The 9523-nt window shown below is 41.4% G+C and overlaps 1 non-coding gene across 1 annotated transcript; it reads left to right on the top strand.

Annotated features, from left to right (window-relative positions):
• Window positions 1-660: 660 nt before the first annotated feature.
• On the top strand, window positions 661-763 carry LOC125395134 (U6 spliceosomal RNA). Its single transcript, XR_007230461.1, has one exon. It is a non-coding gene; the product is annotated as a U6 spliceosomal RNA (small nuclear RNA).
• The last annotated feature ends 8760 nt before the right edge of the window (window positions 764-9523 follow it).

The raw sequence follows: 9523 nt of genomic DNA on the forward strand, positions 1-9523 counted from the left end.
GAAGGTCAAACAGTAGCGTCAGTGTAAAGCAATGACACTTGACTAAGTTCTAATTCAGGACCTGCCAGACGCTTTCCTAGATAAACCATCTTGACTTAGTGAAATTAATACAATGCTACTTCCTCCATTCAAGTCTAATAAAATGTTAATTATTTGCCTTTACTGTTTGAAACTGTAATACATATATATATATATATATATATTTAAAAATTAAGGCATTCAAAAGGATATCTCCCCTCATCTAATTTTACCTTGATTTATCAGACACCAAGCCAGATAGAGAGATAGAAATAAACATACATATATATATATATGCATATTAGACAGAGAAATTTTACTTGAGTTAATACATGTAGCATTATTAAGTATTCTATTTAATGTTATAATATTAGATATTAATACAGCATATCAAATAAGAAGTAAAATAAGTAGGGTAAAATTTATTGCAATTATGTAACTTTGACTGACTTGGAACTCACTGTGTAGGTGAGGCTGGCCTCAAGCTTAAAGAACTTTGTCTGGTTCTGCCTCCATAGCAATGGGTCAAAGGTGTGCACCACCATACCCAGATAATGAAATTTTTGATTTGCATCTTTGTGTGTGTTGAAAAAAATAGCTAGTGAAAAAGTGGTCACGCCAGATCACTAAGAGTCCCGAGGCTTGCTTCAGTAGCACACATACTAAAATTGGAGCGATACAGAGAAGATTAACGTAGCCTCTGTGCAAAGATGACATGCAAATTTGTGAACCGTTCCATATTTAAAAAAATAAAAAAGTCAGATCTGAATAATTACACTGGAGTTACTGCAAATATATGAAATCCAAAGTAGAATTGAGGCAAACGCTATAAGCATCTGTCTAATGAGAACCAAATAACCAGAATTCTTTTTATTTTTGAGATCCTATTATAATTACATCATTTCTCCTTTCCTTTTCCTCCCTTCAAATCCTTCCATAGACCCCTCCCTGCTCGCCTCCAAATCTAGTACATCTTTTTGATTAATTACTAATTTCATGGATACATGTATATACATATATAGTCCTAAATATAGCCTGCTCAGTCTGTATGTTACTTGAATATGTGTTTTCAGGGCTGGGCATTGACACTATACAACCAGCTGGTGTGCTCTTCCTGGGGAGAGGGCCCACCTCTCCTGCTCCCAGCTCCTCAGTTACCTACAGGGTTTTTCCCCCAATGCAGTGTGACAATAACCAGAATTCTTTATACTCACAAACAATGATCATTTATGTTCCCAGATGGGGCCCCTCAGTTTATAGACCTCTGGAGGCTCAGGCCTATAATCCCAGCACTTGGGAGGCTGAAGCAAGAGGAGGGCTGCAGAGAATTGGAGGTCAGCCTTGAGTGACAGGGAACAGAGTGAGAGCCTGTCTCCAAAGGAAGGAAGGGAGTGAGCGAGGAAGGGAATAATCACAGTTATTGTTATTGTTATCCTGTAGCAAAAGGGAAGAGGGGAGGGAGAGGGAGAACTTCTGAATCATAGAGCAATACAGTTATGTTTGATTTATTCATAATATTAAAGTCATCTTGTTATGTTCTATTATTTTGATGTGTAGGACCCGAAACTGAAAGTTCCGTATGTGTGGGCATTTTTTTGCCACTCCAAATGTTAAATTAATAATACCACCATCCTCAAATTCTTAAATCCTTTCTGTCATGTTGAACGCAGAAACAAGAGCACCTGTGAAGAAAGCTGGCCTTTGTCCATTAGGACTTATAAGGACAGCTGTTTGTCCGCATTCTCAAGGGTACCAATGCTAACACTGACCTCAAGGATGAGCAACTGTATCCGTTCTCTCAGGTTTTCCTAATAAAATCTTTGTATATAATCAAACATTTAGACATCTTTTCAAGATTCTGATTCCACAAACTTAGTACCTTAAGTAATTTCAGATTATTGAAGCACAGTTACTTAGATATTTTATACGAGGGAAAATGCTCTGCCGTAAATATAGGCTGTTTTGTTGATCTAGCAAACATACAGTGTCTTCCTAGATTTCTCCATGGTGAGCAGATGATACACTTTAATGTTCTCAGTGCAACTTCGCACATTTCTTCAGCGCTCGTTCCTTCCCTCTATTTTTACATCCACTTCAACAAATGACAGGCACATTATACATGGCTTGAATGCCCACATTAAAGCCTTTTTTCTAGGAATCTAACTTGAAAAGTGAATTATCATCCAGAATAATGGAAAATCTCACTGATAATTTTGAGAGCATATGTGTATGCTTTGTTTGGATTTTTTAAAGTATTTCAGACCTATTGGTGTAGGTCAACAGCAGAGAGTTCGCCTAGTGTGTGCGAGGTCCTGCTGTGATGCCCAGAACGGCAAAACTTGGAGTAGAAACAAAAGTACCTCCAGCATATGAAATTGTCCCATCGTTAACTATTTTTATATTCATATGCGCCAGCATAAAAATGTTTTTGTTTTGACAGACAGGAACCAAAGGAAGCAAGGAAATGCACAATTAAGCCAGAAAGGTACTCTGACATCCAGTGCTCAGCCAACACGGGCTGTGCCGAGAGAACCGTCAGCACACGTTCTTTTGTGTTAGGATGACGTATGGGAGACTTCCAAAATTAACACAGCATTTTGCTGCCTACTGGCTTGTGTCGCAGGCTTAATACATTTTGGGAGGTTTTTTGTTTGTTTCGTTCTTTGAAAGACAGGAAGAGAGGGTGTTTCGTGTATTTTGAAAAGAACTTTTGAGTGTTTATGAAGCATTAACTCTATGAAGTGGATGGTTCTGGATAAGAAAACCATGAGGAATCGCCACCTCCCCACCCCCACCCCGTTTTCTACTCAGTAGTTACCCCTTATTCACTGACATAAGCTTCTCTTTGCTCGTTCTCTCAGGCAATCTGAACTTTTTAAGAAGATGCTTAAGACCTAGTCTGGGGAGATGGAGAGACGGTTCGGTAGTTAAGAGCACGTGTTGCTCTCGCCGAGGACCTAATTCCCAGCACCCACATATCTGCCCACAACCATCTACAACTCCAATTCCTCTCCTGTCTTCTGACCTCCAGGGGCTCCTGCATGCGTGTGGTGCACGTATGTGCTCAGAAGGCCATGCACTCACCTTCTGAAACGCTAAATTCTTCTAAAAAGTAAAATAATTCTAAAAACCTCTAAATAATTTCTTTTATAAACTGCTTTGGTCATGTTGTCTCTTTACATCAATAAATAGAAAAATCACTAAGACAGGTTGCAGAATTTCTGTATGGAAAATGAACAAGTTTTGAAGTAGATGTTTGAGTAACTGTCAGTGTAATTAATGCCACCAAACTGAAACCTAAAGGTGGCTACAACAGCAAATTTTATGTAAAGCACGTTTTGTAACACAAATAAAAGAAATACAAGAAATTGACATGCTATACCACATAGCCTTAAAAAGAAGAAAGAAAAGGAAATCTTAATACCCTAGACCAGTGTGCTGGAGAGGCCACATGTCGGTGCCGCGTCTGGTGGACAGTCTTAACAGGGTCTTACCTTCCATCTCTCCCTGACATTATCCAGACATGGGAGACCTGTATTTGATTCTCCAGAGCAGCCCGACCTCTGGCTGAAGGCCCTAAGAAGTCTCACGTGATGTCACTTAAACTGCGAATTCACCAAACTAAGCTCAAAATCAAGAGGTGTCGTAAAACACGTTCTGGTTTGGGGATAATCTGTCACACCGCAGTAGACAATCTTGTTCTTCCACTCTCCACACGTCAGCTGAGCTGGTAATTCCCAAATGCCTAGAGAACAACATGGGTTAAGAGTGCTCAGTAAAGCCAGGCAGTGGTGATGCCTGCCTTTATCCCAGCACTCAAGGCAGAGGGAGGAAGATCTCAGTGAGTTCAAGGTCAGCCTGTCTGTAAAGCAAGTTTCAGGACAACCAGAGTTATACTGTTGAAAACAAAAAGTGCTTAGCCTTATAGTGCTTACCAGTATAGTATAGTACTGGTCTCCTTCACCCCAGCCACAGCAATAAGCTGCTTTAACCATGGTATCCTGAGTTGCTGGTAAGTATTCGTGACACATGAAGGCCACTTCAATCAGATGTCAGGAGTTTAGAAATGGCATTTTGTCTTCATTCAAAATTAAATTACTTTCATTAAGTCTAAAAGGCTGAATGAAATATCATAAAATATCACACATCCCCTTTGCCAAAAAGGCAAACAAGAACATGGTTTTATTTTCACACACACATAAAAATATTTTTGACTGGGCTGGAGAGATGGCTCAGAGGTTAAGAGCACTGACTGCTCTTCCAGAGGTGCTGAGTTCAATTCCCAGCAACCACATGGTGGCTCACAACCATCTGTAATGAGATCTGGTGCCCTCTTCTGGCCTGCAGGGACACATGGAGGCTGAACACTGTGTACATAATAAATAAATCTTTTAAAAATATATTTTGGGTGATATTTTAGACACAAAATGATACTTCTCAAATATTTCATCCTGAAATTAGAAAGTAAGGAGGCTTTTAACTTTAGACTAGACCTGAGTCCGTTGTCTGGTTCTACCACCATGCATAGCAGGACACATGCACTCTCTAAGTCGGCTTCATCCTCCACAAAAAGGGAATAATGCAGTGCTTCTATTTTGGCTGCACACTGGAATCTCAGACACAATCACCCAGGCTGTATTCCAGACCAATTACAACAGAATCATTGTGGGTAGGACACACGCTTTAGGCTTTCAAAATATTTCCTCAGTAGTAGGGGGTGGGTCCGCATGGCTGCGCGTATGCTTGGCATGCATGGGACCTTGGCTTTGGTCCCCAGTGCCAAAAGAAAGACTAGCCCCAATGCTACCAAATGAGAGTGTGACAGGAGCGTGGGGAAGCAAAAGAAATCAAGGAAATGGGAAACCATGAAGTGAATGCTTAGAGATCAGAGGCTTGAATAAAGGAATGGATTAAAACCTAAAGAAACAGCTTCAAAGCCTAAAGAGTGCTGGGGAAATGGCTCAGGGTATAAACTGCTCGCTGCTCACGCTTGCTAACTTTCCAGACCCCATAGAATTCAACTGGATAACGTCTTAGTTAGGGCTCCTATTGCTGTACTGAAACACAATGACCAAAGAAACTTGGGGAGAAGAGGGTTTGCTTGGCTTACACTTCCACATTGTAGATAATCATGGAAGGATCCAGGACAGGAAATCAGACAGGGCAGGAGCTGTTGCAGAGGCCATGGAGGGGGTGCTACTTACTGGCTTACTCTCCATGGCTTGCTCATATAGAATCCAGGACCACCTGCCCAGGAGTGGCCCCACCCACAATGGACTGGGCACTCTTACATAGGTCTCTAATTACGTAAGTAAATGCCTTATAGGTTTGCCTAAAGCCTAATCTTATGGAGGTTTTTTTTCTCTCAATTGAGGCTCCCTCCTCCCTACTGACTCTAGTTTGTATCAAGTTGAGATAAAACTCACCAACACATATAAATGCTGATGTAAACTAGCCAACACATATAAATACTGATTTAAACTACTTTGAGTGAGTTAAATGATATCTTTTATTGCTTTATTTTTGTCAAAGAAGGAAGCGTTAGGAATATGTGGATGGGGCTGGAGAGAAATCTCAGAATTCAAGAGTATGTGCTTCTCTTGCAGAGGTCATTTCCAAATACCCACAGTGGTTGGTGTGGCTCACAAGCAATCAACTCCAGCCCTAGAAGGGTAGGACACCTCTGACATCCTCAGGAACCTGTACTCATGTTCACAGGCACCAGGAAAAGCATACATATATGCTTAATTAAAAATTACTTAGTAGGGGCTGGAGAGATGGTTCAGCAACTAAGAACATTGACTGCTCTCCCAAAGGACCCAGGTTCAATTCCCAGCACCCACATGGCAGCTCACAACGGTCTGTAGCTCAAGTTCCAGGGAATCTGACACCTTTGTACCAAATGCACATAAAATAAATTTAAATAAATATTTAAATAATTAATAATAATTTTAAAAGTGTGTGTAGGCTACCGCCAGATAAGATGCACCCATATGCAATGGGGCACCACTGTTAATAGGGATAGCCACTCTCTGATTGGATGTGAGACCAACTCAACAAGAAGCATTCCATATGTGGAACTATAAACCCACTAAACCCTGTTGTAGGGAATGCCATAGAACCAATCAGAAAAGCTAATTCTGCTTTTGAGCTAAACTGAGATGGCATCAAATCACCTTCTAAGTAGTTCTAAATAAATATGTTTATACCTGTACATAATTGTCACTCTTATCCTTAATTCTAGATGCTTCTTCCCATAAAGGCAGACACTATGGTTTCTCAAGGTACTGAGAACAAGGAATGGATTATTGCTCAACACTAAATGAGATATTTATGCCCCTCCTGGGCTCAGAAAACACTGCAAAGGGAGTACTATAAGACCTGGGAGATAGAGAAGATTGAAGAAGAATGTTTTCCTTGCAGTTGGGTGTGGCAGTGTTCACCTTTAATCTCAACACTCAGGAGGCAGAGGCATGAGGATCTCTGTGGGTTTGAGGTCAGCCTGGTCTACAAAGTGAGTTCCAGGACAGCCAGGGCTCTGTTACACACAGAGATCCTGTCACAAGAAAGAAAGAAAGAAAGAAAGAAAGAAAGAAAGAAAGAAAGAAAGAAAGAAAGAAAGAAAGAAAGAAAGAAAGGAAAGAAGGAAGGAAGGAAGAAAGGAAGGAAGGAAGGAAGGAAGGAAGAGAAAAGAAGGAAAGAAAAAAGAGAGAACGGAGGAAGGAAGGAAGAATGTTTTCCTCGGGTACTACACAGCCACTGCAATCCCAAACTCTCAATAGCTATGCATGTCTATGCTGTGTTTGCACAAGAATTAAGCCACCAGTTGCCAGGTGGTGGTGGGAGATGGAGGCAGAAGGCCCTCCTGCTCACTGCTGAACTATTTGCTACAGATAAATTCAATGAAAAGGGGAGTCATTGCCTTCCATTTTGTCCACCAGTGGCCCTGCCAGGAACCCATGGATCGTCCCTATCCAGTGGTCACAGAAATGGTTAAACTAAATGGGCAACACAACAGCATACACACACACACACACACACACACACACACACACACACACATACACACACACAAAAGATAAATCTGAGAAAGGAAAGAGAGAGGCTGGAAGGAGGGAGGACTTATAGGGGGGAGGGGGTGATAAAGAATCCCCAGAATACATTATGCATGTGAGAAATTGTCAAAGAACAAACTTATAAAAATTTAATTTTTTAAGAGTATGTTGGTTGGGAGTTGGGGAGATGACTCAGTAGGTAAAGTGTTTGTCAAGCAAGCCTAAGGATCTATGTTCAGATCCCAGCATCTGTGTTAAAGTCAATGCAGTGATGTGCACCCATGACCCTAGCAATGAGAATGAAGACTGGAAGATCACGGATCTTGCTGGCAGTCAGACTAGTGTAATTGATAGCTTTAGATTAGGTGAGAGACTTTCCTCAAAAACAGAAGGTGGAGAGTATCAGAGATACCCAGTATCAACCCCCGGCTTCCATCTATACCCTCAGTCTGAGTTGCTGTTCTACTGCTGTGGAGAAACACCGTGACCAAGGCAACTTACTGAAGAAACACTTAATTGGGGGCTTGCTTATAGCGTCAGAGGGTTAGTCCATTATCATCATGGCAGAAAGTAGACAAGTATGCATGGTACTAGAGCAGTAATTTAGAACTTTACATCCTGATCTGCAGGGAGGAGAGAGAGAGAGAGAGAGAGAGAGAGAGAGAGAGAGAGAGAGAGAGAGCTGGCATGGCTTTTAAAATTTCAAAGCCAACCCTCAGTGATAGACCTTCTCCAGCAGGGCCACACCTCCTAATCCTTCCCAAACAGTTCCCCTGCTAGGAACCAAGCATTTGAACATATGAGCCTAAGGGCCATTCTCAGAATGTAGACGGATATAATGAGGAGAAGTAAAAGAAAAATCCCAGAAGGACATCCTTCTTGCTTGTTATTACAATGTAATACACACCTGAACCCATCTTACTTCATCCAAATTGTCACCATCTTTGTAACTTTTCCATTAAAGTCAAACTGGACTTAATGCAGGCAATGACAGACCTTCTACCTGATAACTGTTTCCTTTGTGTAACTGATTGTGGAATTGCTGGAATTGAGAAACCAGGGAAAAAGGGTCAAGTGTCTGTAAGAACCACTAAAGCTCCTAGGTCAGAAGAATTCTCAAGCACACACCAAGGATCCTATGCAGATAAACCTACTTAGTAAAGAGTTTCTTCATGTAGTGATATTGCATTTGTATGTTAATAAATAAACCTTGCCTGAAGATCAGAACACAAAACAACCACACTAGTCAGCCATGCTAGCCAGGCAGTGGTGGCACACACCTTCAATCCCAGCAGCCACACTAGTTAGCCACAGAGGCCAGGTGGTGGTGGTTCATACCTTTAATCCCAGTTCTAGAGAGGAATATAAGGCAGGATGAGACAGGAGCTGGCTGGCTTTCAGTTTGAAGATTTCATAGGGGTAAGAGCTCACTAGTGGCTTTGCTGCTTAGTTTTTTGATCTTTGGCTTGAATCCCAATATCTATCTCTGGGTTTTTATTATTCATGCTACATCTGGTGCCCAATGTTTAGGGTATGAATTCTCAAAATAAGCCATTTTCCTGTGCATGTGGGTCTCCCCTCTGGAGTTGCATAGGGGGCTTCAGCCCCACCTGGCTAGGCTCTCTTTTCCTTTTCCCCAAACCTCTGAGTGAGTTTGGGATTTTCCTGTGGTAGCCTCTCTGAAACAGTCTCCAGCTGCCACCCAAGCTCCAGGAGCTCCTGAGCTCCAAATGCCACAGGACTAGCCCACCCTAGACTGGCTGGTTCTGCCTTCAGGCAGCCCACCACCCCTCCATGTGCGTTCTCTGAACAATCCCCTGTGCACAGACAGCTCTCTCTCTCTCTCTCTCTCTCTCTCTCTCTATATATATATATATATATATATATATATATATATATATATATCTCCCTCTCTCTCTCTTTTTCTCCACCATGGGTTGTACGCTATCCCTGAAGCCCCTTCTCAGGCTGCTGCCAAACTAGGTAGCTGCCTTGAACTTCAACCAGGCTTTTACTGTTCTATGCAGGAGCAAAAAGCCTCACATCTTTATCATCGTTGGCAAATTTGGTAAGACAATTTGGGACTTCTTAAAGGGAGGAATTATTTAAAAGAGAGAGGTTTTTTTTCCCCCACATTAAAAAATGAAAAAAAAAAACCATTGCAATGGGAGGATTTGGGTCTCTGTATGATAATATGCTAGACAGTTTGAAAATGGAATGATTAAATGAGAGGATATCTAATTTAGATGGGATTCAGGTAATGTCAGCTGTAAACATCAACATCATTTTTGTCTTATCACTGAAAAAGTTGGTTAATCTGAGTGCTAAAATACAGGCCTTAGAAAAACCTAATAAAACAGATCACAGAAATATTCAATTCCAGACGGAGGAATTGAATAGAGAACCAATTTCAGTGTCGCGTTTTAAGGTTAGAGAGGAACAGCCTAAGG

The sequence above is a fragment of the Myodes glareolus genome, chromosome 21 (assembly GCF_982192425.1).
Source record: "Myodes glareolus chromosome 21, mMyoGla1.1, whole genome shotgun sequence".
In the NCBI taxonomy this organism is placed as follows: Eukaryota; Metazoa; Chordata; class Mammalia; order Rodentia; family Cricetidae; genus Myodes; species Myodes glareolus.